Below are 24,199 nucleotides of genomic sequence, written 5' to 3'. Positions count from 1 at the left end.
ACAATGTTGGTTTCTAAATCTGCCCCTGTGCTCATTCATCCAGAGTGGGGCCAGACTAATACAAGAGGTGTTTTACTGGCCAGGTCACCAGGCAAAAACAGAGAGGAAAAAAGCCTTAAAAAGAAAACTAAAGCAGCCACCACATCTGATTGGTAAGCTGCAATATAATACATTTTTGGTTTTAGGTTTAATACTGCTTTAAGTAGTAGATGTGTAAGGATTATTTTTGAAAAATAAGGATATGGTTTAGCGTCACTTTAAGCTAACAGTTTACAAGGTAATTTGTCTTTTGGGCAATAAAGATGCTAGTAACCTGGAAAACAAAGGTTTTCAGTAATCATGCATCTGAATTTAAACTATAATAGAAATATGTTTAGCATAAATAGCATAATTGTTCGGTTAACAGCACTTGAAATGTCTTCTAAGAACAAAAAAAATCTGTCTGCTCCTACTTGTACTTGTCATAGTAAAATGCAGTACATAGCAGGGAGAAAGGGGTCTGAAACAACAAATAGGAATAGTCACCATTATTTCTAATGACAGCCAGGGGCGGACTGACAACTCATGGGGCCCCGAGCAATAGGGGATCATGGGGCCCCTGTGTCCTTGCCCAAACTCAAAAAAGCCTATGAAAAAGGTACCAGGGGCATCTCATGGGGCCCTCCACTGACCCTGGGCCCTCGGGCAGTGCCCGAGTTTCCAAATGGTCATTCTGCCCCTGAGGACAGCCCAACATTCCCTGCCCTCACAAACTGTATCCCAGTTCCTGGGTGTGTATAATAGCATAAAAAAGAGGGAAAGAAACAACTACAGAGCACTCCTATTTTATTTTATGCACACTCAAAAGCTGAAAGACAATATAAAATATCAAGCGGTTAGTAGCACAACCACTGGGGGAGGTCAGGCAACCTCTTATCTTAAAGTGTTACTAAACCCATGACCCTGCATTCACAATGTCTGGTCTCCCACAGTACACAGAACATGGAAATGCAATTATTTTAGTAAATATAAACTGCTAAATACCTTTTCTAATCAGAAGAATATAGCAGTCTTGTGATTTTTATCAGTGTCCAGCAAAGCACTGATTAAAGCTTGTAGGAGGAGTTTTCATTCTCCTCTCACTGCCCTATGAGATTGCACAACCCTGACCCTCTGTCTGGACAGCGCTGATTAGCCCTGTGCTGATCACATGCACTCTCCCAAGAAAAAAAATCTCTAGCAATACACACCAAACCCTCTGTCTGGACAGCGCTGATTAGCCCTGTGCTGATCACATGCACTCTCCCAAGAAAAAAAATCTCTAGCAATACACACCAAACTGAGCATGTGCAGCTTGCCCCCAAGGCTCTGTTCTCTCAGAAGATGAGTTAGAGACAGTGGAAGGGGATAATCAGAAAAAACAGGATTAAACATCCTTTTTACACAATGCAGAGGATTAACCCCTTAGGTTCCACAGTGAGTATAACAAGCATGCTTTACTGCATATACAGATTGATTTTAGTGTTGTGGGTTTAGTAACACTTTGAGATTTAGAGACAAGCAGGGTCCCTGCAGCACTGTAACCAAACCAGCCCCTTACAGCTGCTCTGTAAGCTGCGACCGGCTATGGTTTCTAAACATACAATACAAGGTTAATGACCCTTTTACGTCATAATGCAAAGGCTCCACCCCTAGACTGGAGCTTCTGGTGGAAGAGGAAAGTGTCAGAGTCAGCTGGAATGGGGAGACAGGTAAGTAATAGAGGCTTTTCAACTCTCTCCTAGGCATGATGAGAATGTAACCCTTGCACTGCAGGGGAACCCCACTGAAAGGATGAGTCTTTTCTTTATTTCCATGAAGTTGGAACTCTACTTTTGTTGAGAATAAAAGACAATTTCCTCTGGGTGGTCTATGTACATTGGAAGGATTAAAAAAAAAATCTTTGCACCCATTTCTGTTCTTAAGAAAAAGCTGTATGTTCCACTATGCCCCTGGAATACTGATTCCTGAAAGGGAGTATTTGTGTTCAATATAATTAGTCGATGCATGTGCAGTGTTCTAATGAGGAAAGTTGCAGTGTCTGTATTTCTTTAGAAGTAATGAACCCTTAGGCCCCTTGCACACATGCGGACCGTTTGTCCATTTTTTTATATATTCGTTGATAGATGGACTCCAGCTGCTGTCAATCACAGCCTGTGAGCCAATAAGGAGAGAGAAAGGATGGGGCCGAGCCATGGCTCTGTGTGTGAATGGACATGCAGAGCAGCGGCTCTGGAGCAAGCCTTCTTGGGTGCCCCATAGCAAGCTGCTCACTCCGAGGGCACTCAGCAGGAGGGAGGGGCCTCGAGCATCGTCAGGGAATCCAAGAAGAGGAGGATCGGGGCTGCTCTGTGAAAACCCACTGCACAGAGCAGATGATTATTACATGTTTGTTATTATTTTTTTTTAATTGCTTTCAATATTGCTTTAAATCACAATATGGCTTTTGTAGCAATTGTATATATGTATTGTATATGTTTGTATATATATTGTCAATAGTAGGAATCACAAACGACTTGGGTGCTGGTAATCATAATAAGGCAATGTAGCTTGTTGAGGCTATGACCACAGCTGCTCAATCAACCATAGGAGACGTGTAAAAGAACCAAATGACTGATAATGAGCGCTATCAGTGTAAAGCCAGAATCAGATGTAATTGTGACTGGTAGAAGAAAATAGAATGGCACTAATAGTAACAATGTTGTCCAAGATAAAAAATAATTTTATTATCCACTTAAAAGTTAATAAAACCACAAACCGAATTTCTGTGTTCACCGCGGATCAAAGACAAAGTAAGTGGTATAGCCCATATGTCATGTTGTTGCCAAAAAAAAAGTGGCTCACTGCTGGAGATACAAGACCAAGGTACAGGTGATGAAGGAGAAATCCTGTGGACCACTATATATGGTGTGTGGGTCACCAATTGTGAGATGATGGTAACACTCACTGTGACAGGATGCAGCCTCTGAGTGTCCCCTCTCACACACTGGAAATGACGTCAGCGTGCACCGGAAGTACCGTCAATGGAGCGCAGAAGCTGGCAGAGGATCGTTGATCATCAGGCAGAAGAGCCAGGTCCTGGTTGCTATGATGATGCATTTTGCACAGAATTGTGCTTTGTTAAAGTCATTGGGCAAAAGTATTAGGCAGACTGCTTCTACAAACATTTGTGAAAGAATAAGTCGCTCTCAGGAGCTCAGTGAATTCAAGCGTGGTACCGTGATAGGTTGCCGTCTGTGCAATAAGTCCATTCGTGAAATTTCCTTGCTACTAAATATTCCACGGTCAACTGTTAGTGGTATTATAACAAAGTAGAAGCAACTGGGAACAACAGTAACTCAGCTGCCAAGTAGAAGGCCATGTAAAATGACAGGGGGGGGCAGCACATGCTGAAGCACACAATACGCAGAAGTTGCAACTGTCTGCAGAGTCAACAACTAAAGAACTCTTAACTTCATGTGGCCTTCAGATTAGCACAACAACAGTGCGTCAGCATACCAAGATGTTTTGGACAATTTCACGCTCCCAACTTTGTGGGAACAGTTTGGGGATGGTCCCTTCCTTTTCCAACATGACCGCACACCAGTGCACAAAGCAAGGTCCATAAAGATGAGTGAGTTTGGGGTGTAGAAACTTCACTGGCCTGCACAGAGTCCTGAGCTCAACCCGATAGAACACCTTTGGGATGAATTGGAGTAGAGACTGCGAGCCAGGCCTTCTCATCCAACATCAGTGCCTGACCTCACAAATGCACTTCTGGAGGAATGGTCAAAGATTCCCATAGACACACTCCTAAACCTTGTGGACAGCCTTCCCAGAAGATTTGAAGCTGTTATAGCTGCAAAGGGTGGACCAAGTCAACATTGAACCTTACAGAGTAAAGCAGGCCATAGATTTGCGAAAAATTCTGCGATTTTTTGGACGATATTAAACTCCTCCGATATTCTAGTCGGTTAGGGTAATTTTGTGTGCAGATTTTCATTTTTTTTGTCTTTGTCCTGCTGGTAAACTTTACAAAAACGACCGAATTTCATCCCATTGATGGTAATATTCCCCGAATTTCTAAACAACAATTTAATGCGCATGTGTGATGACCTGGAAGTTTCTCAAGGAACAAAATTTCTTTTCCGGGAGAAAGGTCAAAAGTTTTAGTATGTAAACAGAACCTTATGCCATGTATTTCTGTGTTGTAACCTTTGTGTTTGATGTACATGCATCCACTATGCTTATTGTGTTGTGCTTAATTAGCCCATAATTAAAGGAATTTATGGCACAATTAACACCTATAACACTTTAAATATATATATATATATATATTTAAAAAATAACAGCAATATACTTTTAAAGCAGCAAAGTTTTATTGACACATGTAAGTAGACAGTATCAAAAGCATTATTTTTTAGTCATTATAAAAATTATAATAAATATAACAGGTTTTTTAACACAAAAAAATTGTTCACTGTACATTGTGTACATATATGACAATACAAGTATTGTTAATTGTTCCGATCTTCACTAAAGAAGTCATAATAAACAACATGCACAATGTGTGCAATCACATTGTAGTCTTGAAGGAAAAAATTAGTCACAGTAAAGGAGACATCCTTTGCTAAAACCTATATTGACAATACAGTAATCATTTGTCCAAACCTTCTGAAAGATAGATATATAAGGACCAAAACCCCAGTGCTTACAGTAATGAAAGCATTTCCAAAAATTTGTCATAATAAATGGAAATCTATTTACCAGACATCCTGTTCCAAAAAATATATTGACAGTACAGTAATAATTGTTCACAACTATCTGAATGATAGATATGTAAGGAGCAAAACCCCAGTGCTTGCAGTAATGAAAGCATTTCCAAAAAGTTGTCAAATAAATGTAGAAAAACGACACGTTGCTGATGTCTTGCAGGCAAATTACGAAAAGAGGGAGGGACAAAAAGGTCACCTAACGACATCATTTCCGCCCAAAAAACGACAGCATTTCCGCCCAAAAAAAAAAAAAAAAAAATTATTTCAACCCAAAAAACAACATAATTTCCTGTAGAGGTAACAATTACAAAGAATTTATCCGACGATTTTCGTAGTAATTGGTGGTCTAATTGGCTCTATGACCAACCGATTTTTCGTTTATCGGAAGAAAAATCGAGAGATTGTTTCCAAATCTATGGCCTGCTTAATACTGAGATGCCATTAAAGTTCATGTGCCTGTAAAGGCAGGCGTCCCAATACTTATGGCAATATAGTGTATATATATATATTTTTTTTTTGTTTTGTTTTGTTTTGTTTTTTCCCAGTAAAGTGGGGTTACCCTTTAAGGTGAATAAAGCTAAAATAATGGCAGATGTACATTTTTTTTTATCAGTAAGCTTTCAATATTTCAGCAATTTATGACTACATAGTCAGATTCTTGCATTAGTCTACTGTTGACTGTTTCTCTTTAAATTCCAGACTTACAGTACCTTTAGAATAGGTGTAATGCATGGGAGAAACAAGGATAAATACACAAAACTATTTTATATATAGGCCATTTGGTTTAAATAATATATACATCTTGATGGACTGGAGTTTCTCTTTAATATGGCATACTCCCCCGCACACTTAAATGCTGCATGTTAATTTTTGAAACAAAGCTGTTCTGCCTAAAGATAGAACTAACTTACATATGTTCATTGGCAATATAATCCTTATGTTTTTACGCAACAAATTACTCACTCTGCAATCTTTTTCTTTTAAGTGATGAATATTTTATTAGTATTCCTGTAACTGATTTCCACAATTAAAATTCTGAATTTACAGTCAAGAAATTAATACATGGTTCCCCTGGGCACTAAGGGACTGGAATGGAGTTTGTAGGTTGCAGATCTACTGATAAAGCCAGACCAAGAATTCTTTTACAGATTTATCGCCTGACAGCATTCCATTTCTGTCAACAAACAAGGTTCCCCCTTGATAAACGATGTGTAATGTTTATGTTATATGCCTAAATGGGAAACTTTGGAAAGAAACTGCTCTTTTCATTTATCAAAGACATTTAACATACAAACACAAAGGAAAATGTTGCATAGATTAGTATGTCCAATCCTGGGAAACGTTTTATCAGAATTTCAAATAATAACAGTAAGTATTGTAAACTCAAAAAATATTATGTGTGTTAAGATTTTTTGATCTTACAGTTAGCTCTTTTACCTTCACTCTTGAAGGCCCTTCAATGACATCATGGTCATCTTGTGACAAATGGCTTTATGCAGTGAAATGTTCATAAAGCATAGAACCTAGAGGTATGAAACCCAAATACCAAAATTATATATATTGCAGCTTACCAACTCTTTAATGTGATGACTGCATTAGTTTTCTTTTTTATTTTTTTTCCCTTTATTTTTACATGGTGATTAGACCAGTACAAACAAAGGAGACAGTTTGGACAGCAGCATTGATGTTCTGGTGGTAGTGTTAGATCAGGGGTAGGCAACCTTAACCTCTTTGTGCAGATGCCTCCGGGCCCTTTAAGGGGTTTCTGAAGCCGGGAGGCGGAGCAGGGTTTAGGGTCATGTGACTGCCGTGATTGACTGTCACAGAGGCCACATGTCGGAAAAGTCCCGATCACAAGGGGAGATCGGGACCTTTCCGTGGGATGCTGACGTGTGCTGGGAACGTGCACACAAGAGAGTGTTGGACTTTAACTTTATATATATATATTATATAATCCAGATCAGTTTGTGTTTAAATTGAGTGTAATTTGCAACATTTAATGATGGTTAATTTGGGCACAATGTGTTTAAGAGTAATTTGGCTAATATTTCTTTTAGAGGCGGTTCAGGTCTATAAAGGCTGGTTTTCACTGATCACTTCAACAGGGGTCCTAACAAGTGATCAGTGCATGAGCAGAGCATGTGTCTGCTTGAACCTTTCCTCACAGACTACTTTACTCCTGTTAAAGCAGTTAGAATAATTGTGCAATGCTTTCACAGCTACCACACTTTCTTCTTCCCCAGACATTCAGCTAAGTATCCAGACACAGCCTATACCTTTAACTTGGTTGTACAGTATATGGATCAAAATTAAGTGGGTTCAGAAGGGACCATCTGGATTTTGATCCATCAATGGCTGTTCCCGCATGACAGAAGTTGATCTAACAATCGACTTCTGTTGAATGGGAATGTTGGAATTTTTCATTTGATCAATGGCTGTAGCCAACTATCTGTATCAATGATTAATGTATTCTGACAGCGAAGAACTCTCCACTGGCAGAATACAATGGCACAGACAGTGGGGAGAATTGCTACATCTTTCTGTATATTTTTTTCAATGGTTTGCTGATTGAGAAAATAATGACCCATCAATTGCCAGCCTATCTCTCTGATCCTTATGTATTTTAGTCTATTAATTATATGTGCTTTCATCTGTATAACTATTTGCACGCAAAAGGGGCATGATATTTGATCTGTGGCTAAAGCAGCCTACAGATGAGTCAGTTTTTTTTCATTCATCCAGCAAGTTAACAAAAAAACTGACTTGATTCCCCCATTCACACATTCGAGGTGCATTAGGGAATCTTTCCACTGAGCTATATTATTCTGACAGTGGGGAGACTTCCTCGCAATTAGAATACACTGATCAACATTGCAGTGATCACTGATCAACCTGTGGCACTGATCAAGTGGGAAAAATCCGACAGTTATAGGTAAATCAACTTCTGTACAACAACAGTGCATATACATAGATTGACATTTGACTAGTCCAGACTTAACCACTTCCCGTCCACCCTTTGCACATAGATGGCGGACGTTCCAGTACGTCAGCCAGCATCGATGGCTCGTGCGTGGCTTACAGAGCTCGCACCCCAGAGCCCAGATCATGTGGTGTTATACTATGTGACTGTTGTGACCAATCACAGCACTAGCATAGTAAACACTGGAAACTGAACGTAAAGATCGCTTCTCTCTGCTCTCAGTGTGAGAGCAGAGAGAAGCGATCCTGCAGTGTGTTGGTGTACAGGAGCCTGTCAGGCTGCTTGTACACTCACACACTTCAGTGCCCCAGTGTCCCTGATCACCACCATAGCAGCATCCCGATCACCGCAATACCCGATACCAGCATGCTGATCACCACTATGCCCCATACCAGCATCCTGATCACCCCATATGCCTTACCAGCTTCTAGATTGTAAGCTCGAAAGAGCAGGGCCCTCGATCCCCTCATGTTTTGCATTGTATTGGTATTGTTCTGTCACATGTTCTGTCCCCCTTTGTAATGTACAGCGCTGAGTGAACTATCAGCGCTTTATAAATACTGTATAATAATAATAACAATACCAGTGTCCTGATCACCGCCATACCCCCCATACCAGTGTTCTGATTACTGCCATACCTCATACCAGTGTTTTGATCATCGCCATTCCCTATACCAGCATCCTAATCACAGTCATATCACATACCAGCATCCTGATCACCCCCATACCCCATAAAAGTATCATGGCTACTGCCATACCAGCGTCCTGAATACCGCCATACCTCTTGCTAATGTCCTGGTCACCACGATACCCCATACCAGCATCCTGATCACTGCCATATGCCACACCAGAGTCCGGCATTTTAGGATCTCAACTGATCAATTTTCAAATATATATCCCATAGTTTGTAGACTCTATAGCTTTCACACAAACTAAATAAAATACACTATTTTGGGTTATTTTTACCACAAAAATGTAGCAGAATATATTTCAGCCTAAATTTATGAAGAAAAGTTATCTGTTTTGCGAAACTTTATTACAAAAGCTAAGCAAATATTGATTTTGTTTCAAAAGTTTCTGTATTTTTTTCAATTATATTGCAAAAAATAAAAAACCCAGTGGTGATCAAATACCAACAAAAGAACGCTATATCTGTCTAAAAAAAAACAAAATTCATATGGGTGCAGTGTTGCATGACTGAGTAATTGTCACTCAAAGTGTGATAGTGTTGAAAGCTGAAAATTGGTCTGGACTGGAAGGGGGTGAAAGTGTCTGGGCTTGAAGTGGTTAAAGAGTAACTCCACTTTTGTTGAGAAACAAAACATTCCCCTCTGGGTGATCTATGTACATTGCAAGGATTTTAACAAACTTTGTTGCAGCCCTACCTTTTGTTATTCTGAAGAAATAGCTGTTTGTTTGTCTGTGTCCACGTGCTGAGTGAAGGAGAATGGGAGTGATTTTATAATTATCAATCAGCTGCGGCACCTTCAGGGCTCTAATAAGGACAATGGCAAGGTCTGCATCTCTTTAGACATTATTTCCCTTTAGGAGTATTTTGCCAAAAATTACATTTGTGTTGCAAGGAATGTAAAAAATGTGACTTGTATCTTTGTGAAGACTTTTGGGAAAATCAATGAACCAATCGCTCAAGCAGGAAATTACGTTTTCAGGGAATGTTCTATACACCATCTGTGTACAAAGGGCTTTTCAAGTAGCCATTTTGCATTGCATTTTACAGAAAATTACAAAGCTACAGATTGAAACTGAAAGGTCATTTTTAATAACATTCAAATACAATATGACTTGAGTTGCAATTGTATACACTATATCATTATTTTTTTTTAATTTGCAAATTGTTTCTCATGAAAGTGTAGATACCCTTTAAGTATTAAAAATGTGTGGCTGTTTTCTCTCCCCTCTACTCTTACACTATGTTTACATTTTGAATAGTTTGAAACAGAGTTACATTATCTATAACAGTCAATAACAGTCGTAGACTGCTGGCTTAGACCAGCTGTCAGTTTCTAAGTTTGCTTTAAACATTTCTCGTGATATACAGAATAATGTATAAGGTCATGAAATCATATCCAAAACCTTTTAACTTTTGGGTAGGCAAGATGTTGAACTTGGAACTCTTTCTTAAAATAAAATAGAACAGAGGCCGATTACCACCTGAAGCAAACCTTGTAGTTAATCTAAATTTTTATGGAGGATTTTGTCATGGTAAGCAAACTCCTGGTTCCAACTTTAGAAGAAATTTTACTGACATTTTTCAAGAGATGTCGTGAGTCAGAAGGGAATAATACACTGTAAATAAAATAGCAGTTTTTCACAAATGTATGTTTTGTGAAAAATGTCTCATATAGTGCCATGATGGAGTTTAGGCAGTGCAAAGTTTGTTTAGGCAAAAATGTTTAGATGATGGTATGTGGTAGTTATCTTTTAGGCATTGGAAGGAATGTTTCTCAAACTGAAATAAAATCTTTATCTTTACATGCCTTTTTTTCAAACCTCCATCTGAAATCCTGTGTCAAAACTATATTATTAGATATATAAGCTCAGTTAGAAATCCGGCACACTGCCGGTGTGCCAGGATGACTGCACTCCCCCAAATGTGTGGAAGTGATGATATCATGCACCGGTCACCGGCAAGGTCTTGGACCATTGGAGCTTAGGTGAGTAATTGGCCTTTTAGTTCCACTTTAAAATACAGAGGACTTTGCATAATTAACATAACTGTATTTAAACTTGAATTCCAACCCTCCCTTTAGTCTTGCACAGTTTTGCAGGCTCCTCTCCTTTACTGAAGTTACTCCTACTCTAACTACACTGCACACTGTGAGCTTCTCACAGTCAGTGTGCATTAAAATCTACAGGGGGGGGGGCATAGCGACCATGCATCTGTATGGCTGCTGCTCCAGGACCAGGGATTACCACTGATGGAGCCTTCCCACTGAACCACATGGCTCGTCATCTTCCTCAACCTCGGCTGCAACCACTGGTATGACTAGAAAATGTAGGGACCAGATTCAGCTGCAGAAACTCTCTGGTAATTCCTGACATTCTCAAAAGGGCTACAACAACATGGTGGTGGTCCCGTTCTGCTAAGACCGCCAGTGGTCCTCTAGCGGCTGGCGCTGTTATATGGAGTGGCTCTCCCTCGGCCCATCTGGACTCTCTATTTCAACAATTAGGACATTCAACACTCTCTACTTGGAGTCCTACTTCAAGGCTACAGTGCAAGTCCCATGTAAGTAGTGGTGATGAGGAGCCTAATGAGTTGAGTGATCCACTGAATTCTCATTTTCTGGACACTGCTTCTGCAGATCCTATATCCTCCTTTCCTACCAGCAGCCAACCCATATCAGACACAACCCTTAAAGAAATGTTACTATCATTAAGGATGTCCTTACAGTCTAATTTGCTCTCTGGTCTACATCAGTATAGAGCTACAGGAGTTAGGAGATAAAGTGAGTCAAGTGGAAGATCAAATGACTGAGTTTTCTACATCCTTTAACACTATGGTGGATGCCCATAACGCACACTCTGAAGATTTAACCTGGATCAAATCTAAGCTTGCGGATGTGGAGGACAGATCCAGATGTAACAATCTTAAGATTAAAAGGATCCAATACACTGTCACTCCCTCACAGCTACCTCATTTTAAGGATGTATTTCCCACTGCAATGCCCAATCTCACCTCCGCAGAGCTCACAATAGATCATATCCACAGCATCCCAAAACCTCCTCATCTCCCATCCGATGTTCCGCATGATGTACTCCTTATGGTACACTTCTACCATGTTAAAGAAAAGTTGTTGGACACCTTCAGGTGTACTGATCAGCTTCCTAAGTAGATTGCACATTGCAGACAGAAGAACTTTCCTCATATCTTCATGGCTATGGTGCTGTAAAAAAAAAGAAAAAGAGGGATCCTCATTGCAATAAGGGACTTATTCAAAACTGTATCCTTTACTGTTCATGACTCTATACTTGACCCAGAGGGTAGATTTATTATTCTGATATGCACTATTAATGCTAAGCTTTACATGTTTTTTTCTGTGTATGCCCACCAAATGAGATACTTTTGCAAGCTCTGCAAACAGATCTCTAGGGTGCGATGGGGCAATTTGCTTATATGTGGAGATTTTAAATTGGTACCAAATGCTCAACTTAACTCCCCCTATTTGGAAATTACCCTGGGTGGTCTGTTTCACAAGGAGGTGGTATATGATATATGGCATTGCTAACATGCCATCAAAAAGGATTTCACCTTTTATTCACATAGACATAACTCTTACTCCCAGATAGATCTTTTTGTAGCAGATAAATAGCTATTACAGCAGACCTCCTCCTCTTCAATCCACAGCATAACTTGGTCCGATCATGCGGTGGTCATTGCCCACCTACAGTATATCTGTCTAGCGCTACAATAACTCACTCACTCAAACCCCAACTACTGCTGCACTGCTTGCCCTACACACTCATATTTTTTTCCTGTAACAATACCCCTGAGATTTCAGATTCTGCATTATGGAACACCCATGAAGCCTACATGTGAGGCATTCTCATGCAACTAGGTGCCAAAGCAAAAAAACTATTCCAATCAACCTTTTCCAATATGTTGCACAACATTCACCATCTAGAAGCCAAAAACAAGGCTAACCCAGATCCAAAGGTTTGTGCTTCCCTGATTTGTTTCTATACAAAACTAAGGGGACTGATGGTTCAAAACCATGACAAATACATGCGTTCCTTATGCCTCCAATACTATGCAAAAAATAATAAGGCAGGAAAATTTCTTGCTGCTAGGCTCAAGGCCCAAAAATCCAAATTCAGAATCCCTTTTATTTGTCACCCTTTAACTAAAACATAACCCTTAGGAAATAGTAGACACCTTTGCAGATTACTAAGGCTCTTTGTATAACCTAAAAGTGGATCAGTCGACACCCCAACCTTCTGAAGTGAATATACGCTCTTTTCTCCCCAGTATACACCTTCCAAATCGTTCAGACTCCCAACTACTTAACTTGAATTCCTCGTTTATCACCATTGAGATTGAAAAAAATGACAGATACCTTGCCCAATGGTCTGCTATTCTCCTGGCCAGATAGGGTTTATGAGAGAGACAGGTTTTAGATGCCAACATGCACATTTGAAATATCATTCAACACGCCGAAGCTGCCCAGACACCTTTTCTGCTTCTCTTGGTAGATGCAGATCAGGCGTTCGACAGGGTACAATGGCTATACGTGGCTTTAGCACGTGGCTTTAGCACGTGGCTTTAGCACTCAAGGCCTTTGGCTTCCAAGGCCAAGCCTTTTAGCAATTTTAGCATTGTATTCCAACCCATCTGCCCAGGTATTCACTTCTGATCTCCTCTCAAAAACATTTATAATTACCAACTGGATGCGTCAGGGCTGTCCTCTCTCTCCCTCAATCTTTAATTTGATGATAGAACCCCCAGCAGAATCCAAACAAGCTCAAGCAATCAATCTCATACTATTAATCTATTAATCTCTTTTAATAGTATTCTATTATTATTATTTTTATTCTGTCCCTGACTAATCCATTGATTTCTCTTTCCTTTTTACCTCAAATATTAACCACATTCAGTACCTTGTCATACTGCAACATGAATTTTGCCAGTTCCTTGATTTTAGACTTAAGTGTCCAGGGACACACTAAGAGACGTTTAGAGCAACATGTTGCATACACTTGGACCACAGAAGGTAATCTATATCTTGGTATTACCCTGACTCCCTCCATATCATCTTTGGCAGCAGTGAATTATAAGACTCCCATTGTAAAAATCCAGCAGGAGTTAACTCATTTTTCTCATTGTGAACTATCATGGGCAGGCAGAAGAGTGGTGTACAAAATGGTGATATTACCACAGATTCTATATGTCTTTCATATATTACCTATTCTAGTCCCATCTCAATATCTGTCCTCCCTCATGACTCTTTTTACAAAATATATCTGGCGACACAAATGTCCCTATGCTACCTTGCCCATAAAGCATAAAAGAGTTGGGGCTTTGGGATGGTTGACTTACGAGATTACTATTTGGTGACACAACTAACCCACATGAGTCATTTTTTCCATTCCTCTTCTGACATCATATGAACACATATAGAATCTGCACTGGTGCAATTGCAGCATCTCTATATTTTCCTTCTAGCAGAACTTTGTAAACTACTACAGATAGGCAGCTTACCAGTGACTGTCCAATCCTCACATTTGACATGGAGAGCTTTGTTTGGCCATCCAGGTGATCTCTCCTACACCCAGTGTTTACGTATGCCAATAGCAACGCTGGAAATACATATACCTTGCTTATCTGTTAGAAAATGGACTGATCGGGGCATATATTTGTTGGAAGACATTGGCTGATAAAATGCTTAAACCTTCTCCAAATTGACCAGACTATATGATAGCCCTGCCACAGAATATTATAGGTACAAATGAAAATCTAAATTCTTATGCAGTAATCCCCTACCGACTCCGTATCTTTCTCCTTTAATATGGAATTATTACAATTCCCCTTCAACCTTTATGAAAGGGATCTCCATCCTTTATAATAATCTTCATAGCAAGCTAATATTTTGTAAATCCAATCCCCTACTGAAATGGGAGGAGGATCTTTGAAGCTCTTACACAACAGTAGTGGCTACACGCCTTTAAATACACCTATAATATCTCTCATTGCTTTAATCATTGGGAGCTTCCCCAAAAAATAATTGCTTGCTGGTATCTTACACCCTTTAATTTATCTAAATTCTGTCCTTCTAAATCCCCTCTGTGCTGGTGTAAATGTGGTCATATAGGTCATCTTTACCATATTCCCTGGTCATGCAAAAAATCTCACTAGTTTCTGGAACCAGGTATTTCATCGTATATCCTCTGTTACTGGTATTTTAACCACACCTCACTCAGCCCTAGTCATTCTAAACCTAGGAATCAAGAATTTCCTGCCTGACTAGCGAACAATAGTTGCACATATAATTTTAGTCGCTAAAGTTATAACCAGATCCAGGAGGAAATAATTAGCCCCAAATCTATCTGAAGTGGTAGCTTCCATAATATTACTTATGTATATGAAAAAGCATTGTAACTAAGGATGAGCCCGCAGACCAAATTTGACTGTGTGTGGAAACCATGGTATACATGAGTCAATACTTAAATATTGTCATTGCATTCTGAATTGCTTGTATTCCTTTATGATATCATATATAGGCCTCCGTACTGCAAATTTCTTTATTACTACTCCTGTACTCCTTTTTTGTACCTTCTTGTGTAAATCTCAATAAAAACCATTGCTACAAAAGCTACAGCAGGTAAGATACATCCTGACTCATTTCCTGGCTGGAGGACATCTAGCATCATCTTGCACTTTCCTCCATAACGTCACTGTCCCTGAACCAACCTTTTTATTCATGGACTTCATTTATTTCAATCACCGATAGCTTCACTTGGTCTACAATAAGATACTTTATAAAAATTGAAAAGTTTTATAAAAAAAATATTTCATTAGCACATTGATGATGGAGGAAGGAGAAACCACCAAAATACTGTATAAGAAAATTAAACTTCAGCTTTGGCATCCCAAGATGATTTGCATTTCTTAGACCTAAAAAAAAGTATTTTAATTGATTTTTAAAATGCAAACCTTCATCTCAATGTAGCTAAGAAGCGTTCCTTGAAATTTCTGTAAAACGTACTGTATATAACGGTAACCTTGCACAGTCTAATTTTTTGTGTATTGTGTTATGTTATGGTCAGTGTGGATGTTACAGAATTCTTATTTAATAAATTATATAGGGAATGATGAATGAGGAGCTGAAGATTAGAAATACTTGTGTAGCCTAATTCTACCTTCCCCTCCCTTCAGTAACCTTTCCCCCCAATGCTGTTCACATAGTTTTTTTATATTTTTTTACAAGATTGAGTCTTTAATTTGCTAGATTGGCTATAATAGATGCAATATGGTTTACCACTAAGTATTTTTTTCCCTCTAAATATAGTCTGTTATTGTTGAAGTTGTCTGTTATATACATGTATGATATATTCCAGTTATAAAACATATATACTGTATATACTACTATTTACTGTCCTTATACAATTTCTTAGTACTGATGCTCCATTTACAGCCCCATACCTGAGACTTGCAATTAGTTTGTCAAAAACATATCAAAGGTGAAATGATGTAGCCCAAGCTTTTGGTTGCCATGGAAACACAAGCACTTTAAATGAAAATGCTGATCATATTCATAGTGGTCTGATTTTAACAGATTTCATTTAGCTGTATTTGGAAGAATGTATTTTTAAGTAGATGTCATATCGAAGTGGTATGCTAAATGGTGAGTTTCAGCTGCATAAACAAAGCTTTCACTAATCAAATTGTATGACATATGGAATAACTCCCAGGCAATCATTTGGTAGAAATATATGAATAAGCTATATAAATATCACATCTTTTTATTTTTAATGTATTTGGTTTTTATTAATAGAGGGTGAAAACTGCAGTACATTTTTTTCCATCTTTGTCTCATTAGTGAGATTTTCCTTTACTTCCTGTCCTTTGGACTCAAGAGAAGGCGAAAGTATATTCTTCCAGTGGAATACCCCCTCTGAGACAGTAGCGATGAACAAATCTGACTGGGCTTGATGCACCAAGGATTCAGTAAATCTGAACTGAATCAAACTACAATCAGCATTAGAGGTGAATACCCTTGCCATGCTTTTTTAAGATAACGCCTTGCCTGCCATATGCCTCTGGGCCAAGAGGTAGAGCTTTCTTTTGCATATCAGCCACTTGCTTGGAGGAGTGGCAGGCAGAGGACAGGAGTCTGCCAGACGTCCCCTCATAACAGGTTACCTGATGCTCTGAAGCTTAGCCCCACCCACAGAATGGGCATACATAGCAGAAAAGGTTCACATGACCTAAATAAGAAAGCTAAATAAATGGTATTTATACTATTTGAAAATGTGGAATTAGTGCTTGAATACTTTTTGTTTGTCATTTCAACCTATATGGCAAGAGGGGTGTAAATGGGTTTAGTGTCACTTTAGGAGACCTTAAAGAAAACAGTAGTTTACAACTGGCCAGCAGCAAGACAATTTTAACTAGCTAGGTTAGACCCGAACTCACTAGAGAAAAAGGGCACAGGTTGAGGTTTTACTACAAGAATTAAGATACTGCAGAGGATACAGCAGAAATTTGCTGGGCAGTTTTATTTAGGGATAGTAGGCCTAACTAGTGTATGCCTAACTGTGATATATTATGAAGTGATTTAGGTGCATGTTGTTCATGCACTTAACTTTTTTACTCTAAAACTGTGCAGTGGTGTGCTACACACAAAAGGCAGCTCTAAGAACCTCCACCACAATTAATTTTCCACAAATGAATGCTTCCCTTGAGCACCCCCATCTTAAAAAAAGTCTCTATTGATATACATTAAAAATAAAAATCCTACAAGTAGATAAAAACTCCAGAATATAATCAAAGAAACAAAAAGGGAATCCTTGCAGCAAAATAAATAAAAACACTTTAACCTAAAGACCCTTTCAACATATCGCCATAATTAATAAAAAACAAAGTACACCCAAAATAAATAAAAACCTTACTATAACCACCCCTGAAACAAAAGCCCCATTTTTAAGTGAAGCCTTGTACCAAAAAAAAATGTTTTGGGCATGACAGCAGCTAAAAGTGACAGTTGGCCTCAAATCAACCACCCCCCCAAAAAAAACACACCCAATTATAGGATCAAAAGGTAGAAAATGGTTTGATTTTGTAAAGTGATAGCAATCGGAAACAAGTACAGTTTCCCCACTGACCCTAATCTTTCATTTCATTTGACTTGAAGGCTGCTCTATTCCCTCCTTTTATAGTGAGGGTGCTGGCCCTTCTAAGCCTGCTGGCTATAAAATTATGCAATGCATTATGAAAATGTGAAAAATATTCTAACCCCTCACTACTCAAAAAAAAAAGTTTTTCTTTAGGCTAGGTTCACACTTGTACGGAAGGTTGCTACTGCGGGACTGCACCTGTTCCTGCACCAGCAACCACCCACAGAGAAAAATGTACTTCCACTCAGGAGATGCATGGCGGTACCCTTAATCTTAATGTCACTTCTACGCAGTGGAAACCTCAGCGCAGTTTTCCACACTTTTCCCACACTGTAAATCGCACTGTACTATGCCATTTCTGGCACTGAGACCCACACTGCACTATGTAGTTTCCATGATGCCATGTTTTCTGAAAAGGTGAATGGACTGCTGTGCATGAGCATACATGTGAACCAAGCCTTGCTTAGTTATATTTTAATCATTATTATATAAACACCAGGATTGACATAGAACAGAGTTAATACCATAATCTCTTCTCTTACATTAAATAAACCTTCATTAGACTAAAAGTCATTACATTAAAAGCCCAAACCCACCCCCTGTAGCAAGCGTACGCACAGAGATGGACGCGGCCCTCCATTTTAAGAATTCTCCATGTATCCCCTCATTCTCCCCCTCCCTCTCTGAGAGCCACAGTAACATCTGGTCGGTGTGGGTGTTGGAAGTGTCACAGGCAGGCCAGAGCCCAGCAGGGAGCCCAGAGCTATACCACTTCTCTGAGCTGAGTGCCTGGCTGTCTAAGAAAGCTGTGCAATCTAGCACATTGTAAAATATAACGCAAGCCTTCCCAGGAGTTCAAAGACATTCCAGAGGAGCACAAACCAGATAACACTTCTAAAATCCATTTTTCCCCTATGTCTCATATCTTGGAATATGAGAGACTTACATAAAAACCAGGCCTATCTTCAGATTGCCCATGAGAAGACAGTTTGATAGGTCACACTCCCTGACTGGAATACCTAGGACAGCAGAAAATTACATCTCTTGAACCATTCAGTGTATAATTTCATATTTCATATCTAATCATTCCTCATATGTGTCTGCATATTAATCTACCCATGGGCGGAGTGTTACTTGTACATAGGGAAAGTTATGAGCCAAAATATGAGCTATGAAAGATTTTGGCTCTAGTTTAAGTATACGCCCAGACCTTCCCTCCCTAAACGGGGCATTGTTCCTTGACTTCAGAGACACCCCCTGCTAGGGAACTACAAAATGGGCTGTCAGGCCTAAGAAAATTAAGTTGAAGAATTCTCCCGTTTAACATCAGAATCAACTTGGGAGACAGCCCTTTCACTCTGAAACTTGATCTGCAAACCCAAGACTGATTGGCAAGTACTTTAACCCTTTAACCTCCTTTCTGTTACCTCTTTTCTGTGCTGTTGTTCTCTGTATATTTATATATATTTTGGTTACATCTTTCTTCTGTAAATATTTTTATTGCACCTGTTTGACCTTTTAGTAATAAATCTTACTTTCTGAAAGTGTTGAACTGTTTCTATAGCTCGTTAATGCCAATTACTAATTCCTGCCTCTAAAAGAGAGCTACTGTGTTTGTTTAACCCTCTGTATAACCTCTCTGTGGTGACCATGCTATACAGACGATTATCTCAATCATCATAGTGTTATTGCTGAGATTGCCGAGTTTCCTCTTTCTCTGTACAAAAAGGAGGTGGTGGCAGTGTGAAGGGTTAATTGCATAATTAACCTGATCCAGTAACAATCGCTCCCATGCTCCCGGTACATCAATTGTAGTCCAATTAGCTGGAAAATCGTTGTGCAGGGAGCAGCTGGGCGTGGCATTCACGAGTTTGGTGAGAAGGTCAAGGGTCTGACGCTGCATTTGTCACACCCCCTTTTAAGACTTATGCACTCTTCCGGAACCTAAACGTATCTTTAGCACGTCTACCTGCTACCATTGCTACATCTCAATTAAAATCCCAGTACTTCAGGGTATACAGGAAAGTCATTGCTCTCTGCCAACTCCCCTTCTTCACAAAGCATTTTTGTGTACTGTGCCAGTCAGCTTTCCAGGTGCAGAGCTGTGGCACAGCCTCTGATGTGACACAAATTCTGACTCAGACTCATTTATGAATAAGGCATGCTGGCATAGCATCAGGAACTACTTCTTTTATTGGGTGTTGGGTGTTATTTTTGGGTGCCTTTATCACATTTTTCCTTTAGTCTTCACAGAAAGAGGTAAAATGCTGAAGATTTGATTGTTGTGTCTCTTTTAGTGGGGCTGATAGTAGTCTACGTGAAGGCAATCCTGTTTTCCCAGTTCCACTTTGGGCACCTACAACTCAACATCCTGTCCTATTGGGACTACGTTTAGTCTGTGGAAACACCTGTCTACCTGTAACTAAAGGCCAGGTCCAGCTCTGGAGTTCTCTGGAATGGATGCCCACCTGTCAGGCTTGGGAGGAGGCCTAGACACTTTATTGGTGCAGAAAACTTGGATACCGAAGGAATCCCATCTCATAATCAAAATTATGCACCAATTAGTTTGGTTGTCTCTACATCCAATCAGGCACTAGTCAGACAGTAGTGAGGTACATCAACCATCAAGGAGGAACTAACAGGATTGCTGCAGTAAAAAAGGTGGAAGGATTCTTTCCTAGGTAGAACTTCTCACTCCAGGCTTGTCTGCCATTTATTTTCAAGGTGTGAACAGTTGGCAAGCAGCCCCTAAATCCAGAATATGGGCCCTACATCTGTAGGTAGCCCAGGATCTGTCTCACAGGTGGGGGGACACCAGATGTGGACCTCCTGGCCTCCAGGTTCAACAATAGCCTGGAAAGGTTTGTTTCCAGGTGCAAACATTCTCTGGCAGAAGCAGTGGATGAACCTTTATGGCTCCATGGGATCAGCAAAGCCTGATAAACAGTGCTCAGCATAATTGAGTACACCCCAACAGATTTGTCACAAACTGTACTTTCCTTTCAGAATCAACATTTTCCATGGGACACTATACTACAAAATACTCCCACAAATGCAGGCCATTGATTGTAAACAAGATTTGTTAATTTGCACACACAAAAAAGTATTTTTCCTAACAAATTCATTCAAGACCATGTTGCAAAAATGAATACACCCTGATGAAAGTCTTGGGAGCAAAGCTAAATTTTAGACAACAAAATCCTAATTAACAAGAATTCAGCTACAGTTGAGCCTAATTATACATTAAAAATGTTTCCAGCAGACAGTTGATTAAAAAAGGGCATTACTTAACAAAGAAAGCCCCTTCCCATTTCATGCTGTCAGCAATGACACCACATGGAAGAGAAATATCACAAGACCTGAGAGAGAAAATCATTTCATTACACAAGAAAAGTAAAGGTTACAAGAAGATCAGCAAAGCTTTACTTATCAGTCAGAATACAGTAGCAAAAGTGATACAAAAATTTAGCAGAGATGGAACTGCAACCATCTCACAGAGATGTCCAGACCGTCCATGGAAGTTAACAGTCCGACAGGAGCATCCTACATGGTGGTGGCAGTGTCCTTCTTTGGGGCTGCATGAGTGCTGCTGGTGTCAGGGAGCTGCATTTCATTGATGGTATCATAAATTCACAGATGTACTGCTCTACAGTATATTGAAAGAGAAGATGCTACCATCACTCTATGCCCTTGGTTGTTGTGCACTTTTCCAACATGACAATGATCCAAAACACACATCTAAGGCCACTGTTGCAGTTATGAAGAATAGCGTGAAAGTGATTCAGTGGTCAAGTATGTCTCCTGATCTGAACCCAATCGAACACCTATGGGGAATTCTGAAGAGACAAGTTGAGCATCACTCTCTATCCAGCATCCAGACTCTAAAAGAAGTTGTTCTTGAAGAATGGAAAAAGATAGATGTTGCAATATGTCTCCAACTTGTTTATTCCATGCCTAGAAGACTTGGTGCTGTCTTTACAAATCATGGAGGTCATACAAAATACTAGATGTAGTAGTTTTTGTTGTGGGGTGTATTCATTTTTGCATCAACTAATTCGAATAAAACTAAGGATTTTGTAATCTAAGTTATAGTTTTAACCTTATTTTCATGTAATGAGCTAAACAAATGTTGTATAAAACTCAGTTTTGTCCAAATTTTGATAATTGTTCTTGTTTTCATTGAGATATTGATTAACCGCTTAAGGACTGCCCTATACAGATATACTGCCACAGGGTGGCATCTGTGCGCAAAATCACGTATACTGTATATACGTGATTTTGCATTTCCAGGTAGGGGGCAAGCGCGAGCCATGGCCACGGATGTCAATCACCAGGTCCCGGCCGGTAATTACCCACCAGCACCCGGTGCTTACCGACAATCACCGATGGGGAGGAAGACTGTTTTGTTACCAAACATTCTTCCTCCCTGTTAGCTCGAGCATACAGCCCGGAATCTATAACAGTATCTATACTGCCATTTGTAAACGCTATAACTTTCATGTAAACCAATTAATTTACACGTATTGTTTTTTTTTTTTAGCAAAGACATACATTTTGGTCTAAATTTATGACAAAATTAGATTTTTAAAAATTTTTTACTGGACATGTTTAATAGCAAAAAGTCCAAAATATTGTTTTTTTCTCAAAATTTCAAGTCTTTTTTTGCTTATATCGCAAAATATAAAAGCTGCACAGGCGATCTAATACCACCGAAAGAAATCTCAATTTGTGGGAAAAAGACGTCAATTTCATTTGGGCAGCATTGCATGACTGTGCAATTGTCAGTTAAAGTAACGCAGCACCGTAACACAGAAAATGGCCTGGTCAGGAAGGGGGGTAAATGCTCAGGAGGGCAAGTGGTTAAATTCTTACTTTTGAAAAGGGGTGTACTAATTTATGCTGAGAACTGTACATTTTATCCTCCCCTGAAACTCATTTCTTGTCTGCTCTGTAGGGTCAAGATGGAGGACATTCCAAGAAGTCTCATAGCTCTAAACTGGACTGAGCAGATGTGGTACTCTGACAGATACTCAGTGGATCTTTCTAGGACTCAAGAAACTTCTTTTCCAATGACCAGTTTACCATCCTGATTCACAATCACTGGCTTTAAGCCCTGGTCTTAAGGCATAGAGGCCTTTCTGAATTGGTGATTCCTATAATGCCAAAAGCCAGAAAGTCCACTCTCTAAAAGGTTTACTATCCCAAAAACACATGCTATGCTAGGTTATACCAGGATAGGCATTGTTTGCCAGTGTCCAAATTCTCCTGTAGGTAGCAGTACAACTTCTCAAGTGTCTCTGAATTGTATCCCTCAATAAACTCCTAATAAAATAATTTATGGTGAGTACAAAAATACTAATCCTAGCGAGTCACTACTCTGACTCACTAATCTGTGTGTAGTTTGGCCTCAGACATGGAGCTCTTTAAAAAAAGGGCTTTTTTTCAGTAAAGCATTTTATATTAACTTGGTAAGCATGGGAAACAGAATCTACATATCAAACCACAAAAATGGCTGTAAATTTAGAAAAATAAACATTTACATGTAATTTTTTTTCTAAATACCCAACTTACATATATTTTTTCAAAAATGTATTTTTATTCTTGAACATCATGCATTGTTTATTTAAAAACTTTATACTTTACAAATACAGTATGTTTACTTTGAATACTGATTTATTTTAGGGGATATTACAGGCCTGAAGGAAGAGTGTACATGATCTCAAATAAAGAATACTTGTTAGCAAGGTAAATGCTGATGTTTCTAGCATTGTTATTATCAGATGGCTGTTTTGTTATAAAAAAAAAAAAATTGTAAACATGCATTAAGAACCATCCAGTCAGCAACACTGAAACAAACTGTGCTGAAACCTGAAAAAATGTGTTGTTATCCCTTTTGATATCTGGATGTTTTTATACTGCAGATAGTAAACCTTTTTTTTTTACATTTTCCTTAAAAACACCTTACATATTTTTTAAAATAAACATCTAAGCAAAGCACATTAGGCAGATCTTCTAAAGAAAAATTGTCATGTTATAGTATAAATCTGAAAATATTAGTTCAAATTTATTATTTTTCATTAAAGTTTTTAATTTGGAATTTAGAAATTATACACAAACATTGAAATCTACAGAATCCCTGTAAATTATAAACATATTTATACTGTAGCTAAAGAAATGAATGGCCTACAAGTGTTTGAACATGCAGTAGTTCTCTAGTAATATTTTGCCATTTTTATCAGGATTACTTGTAAAATTAACGCTGCTCAAATCTATTAAAGCCTTCTTGGATTCACATCAAAAGCATGAACCTAATCATAAATCCCATGGGAGCTTTCGCTTTTATCAATACAATGATGGTTTCTATTTAGGACACCCTAGAAATCTAAAATAGAATCACTAGTTAAATCCTTCCCATTTATCTGCATTTCAGCATCACATGCAGATGTTAAAGTGGTATTAAACCCAAAACCAAAAATGTAATGTATTGCAGTTTACCAATCATTAGATTTGGTGGCTCCATTAATATTCCTTTAAAGGCTTTCTTCCCTCTGCTTTTACCTGGTGATCTGGTCAGAACACCTCCTCTATTAAC

At 39.0% G+C, this 24,199-nt stretch overlaps 1 long non-coding RNA gene across 1 annotated transcript; it reads left to right on the top strand.

Moving 5' to 3' along the window:
• LOC149448924 (uncharacterized) lies at positions 1 to 22,941 on the top strand. The gene is made up of 2 exons (XR_016315476.1): positions 1 to 152; positions 22,562 to 22,941. It is a non-coding gene; the product is annotated as an uncharacterized LOC149448924 (long non-coding RNA).
• Positions 22,942 to 24,199: the final 1,258 nt, after the last annotated feature.

Source organism: Staurois parvus, unplaced genomic scaffold (genome assembly GCF_062004578.1).
Source record: "Staurois parvus isolate SC_StPar_1 unplaced genomic scaffold, SC_StPar_1.0 ptg000648l, whole genome shotgun sequence".
NCBI classification, from domain to species: Eukaryota; Metazoa; Chordata; class Amphibia; order Anura; family Ranidae; genus Staurois; species Staurois parvus.
Note: the sequence above shows the minus strand (reverse complement) of the source record. Positions and strands in the feature narration are given on the sequence as shown.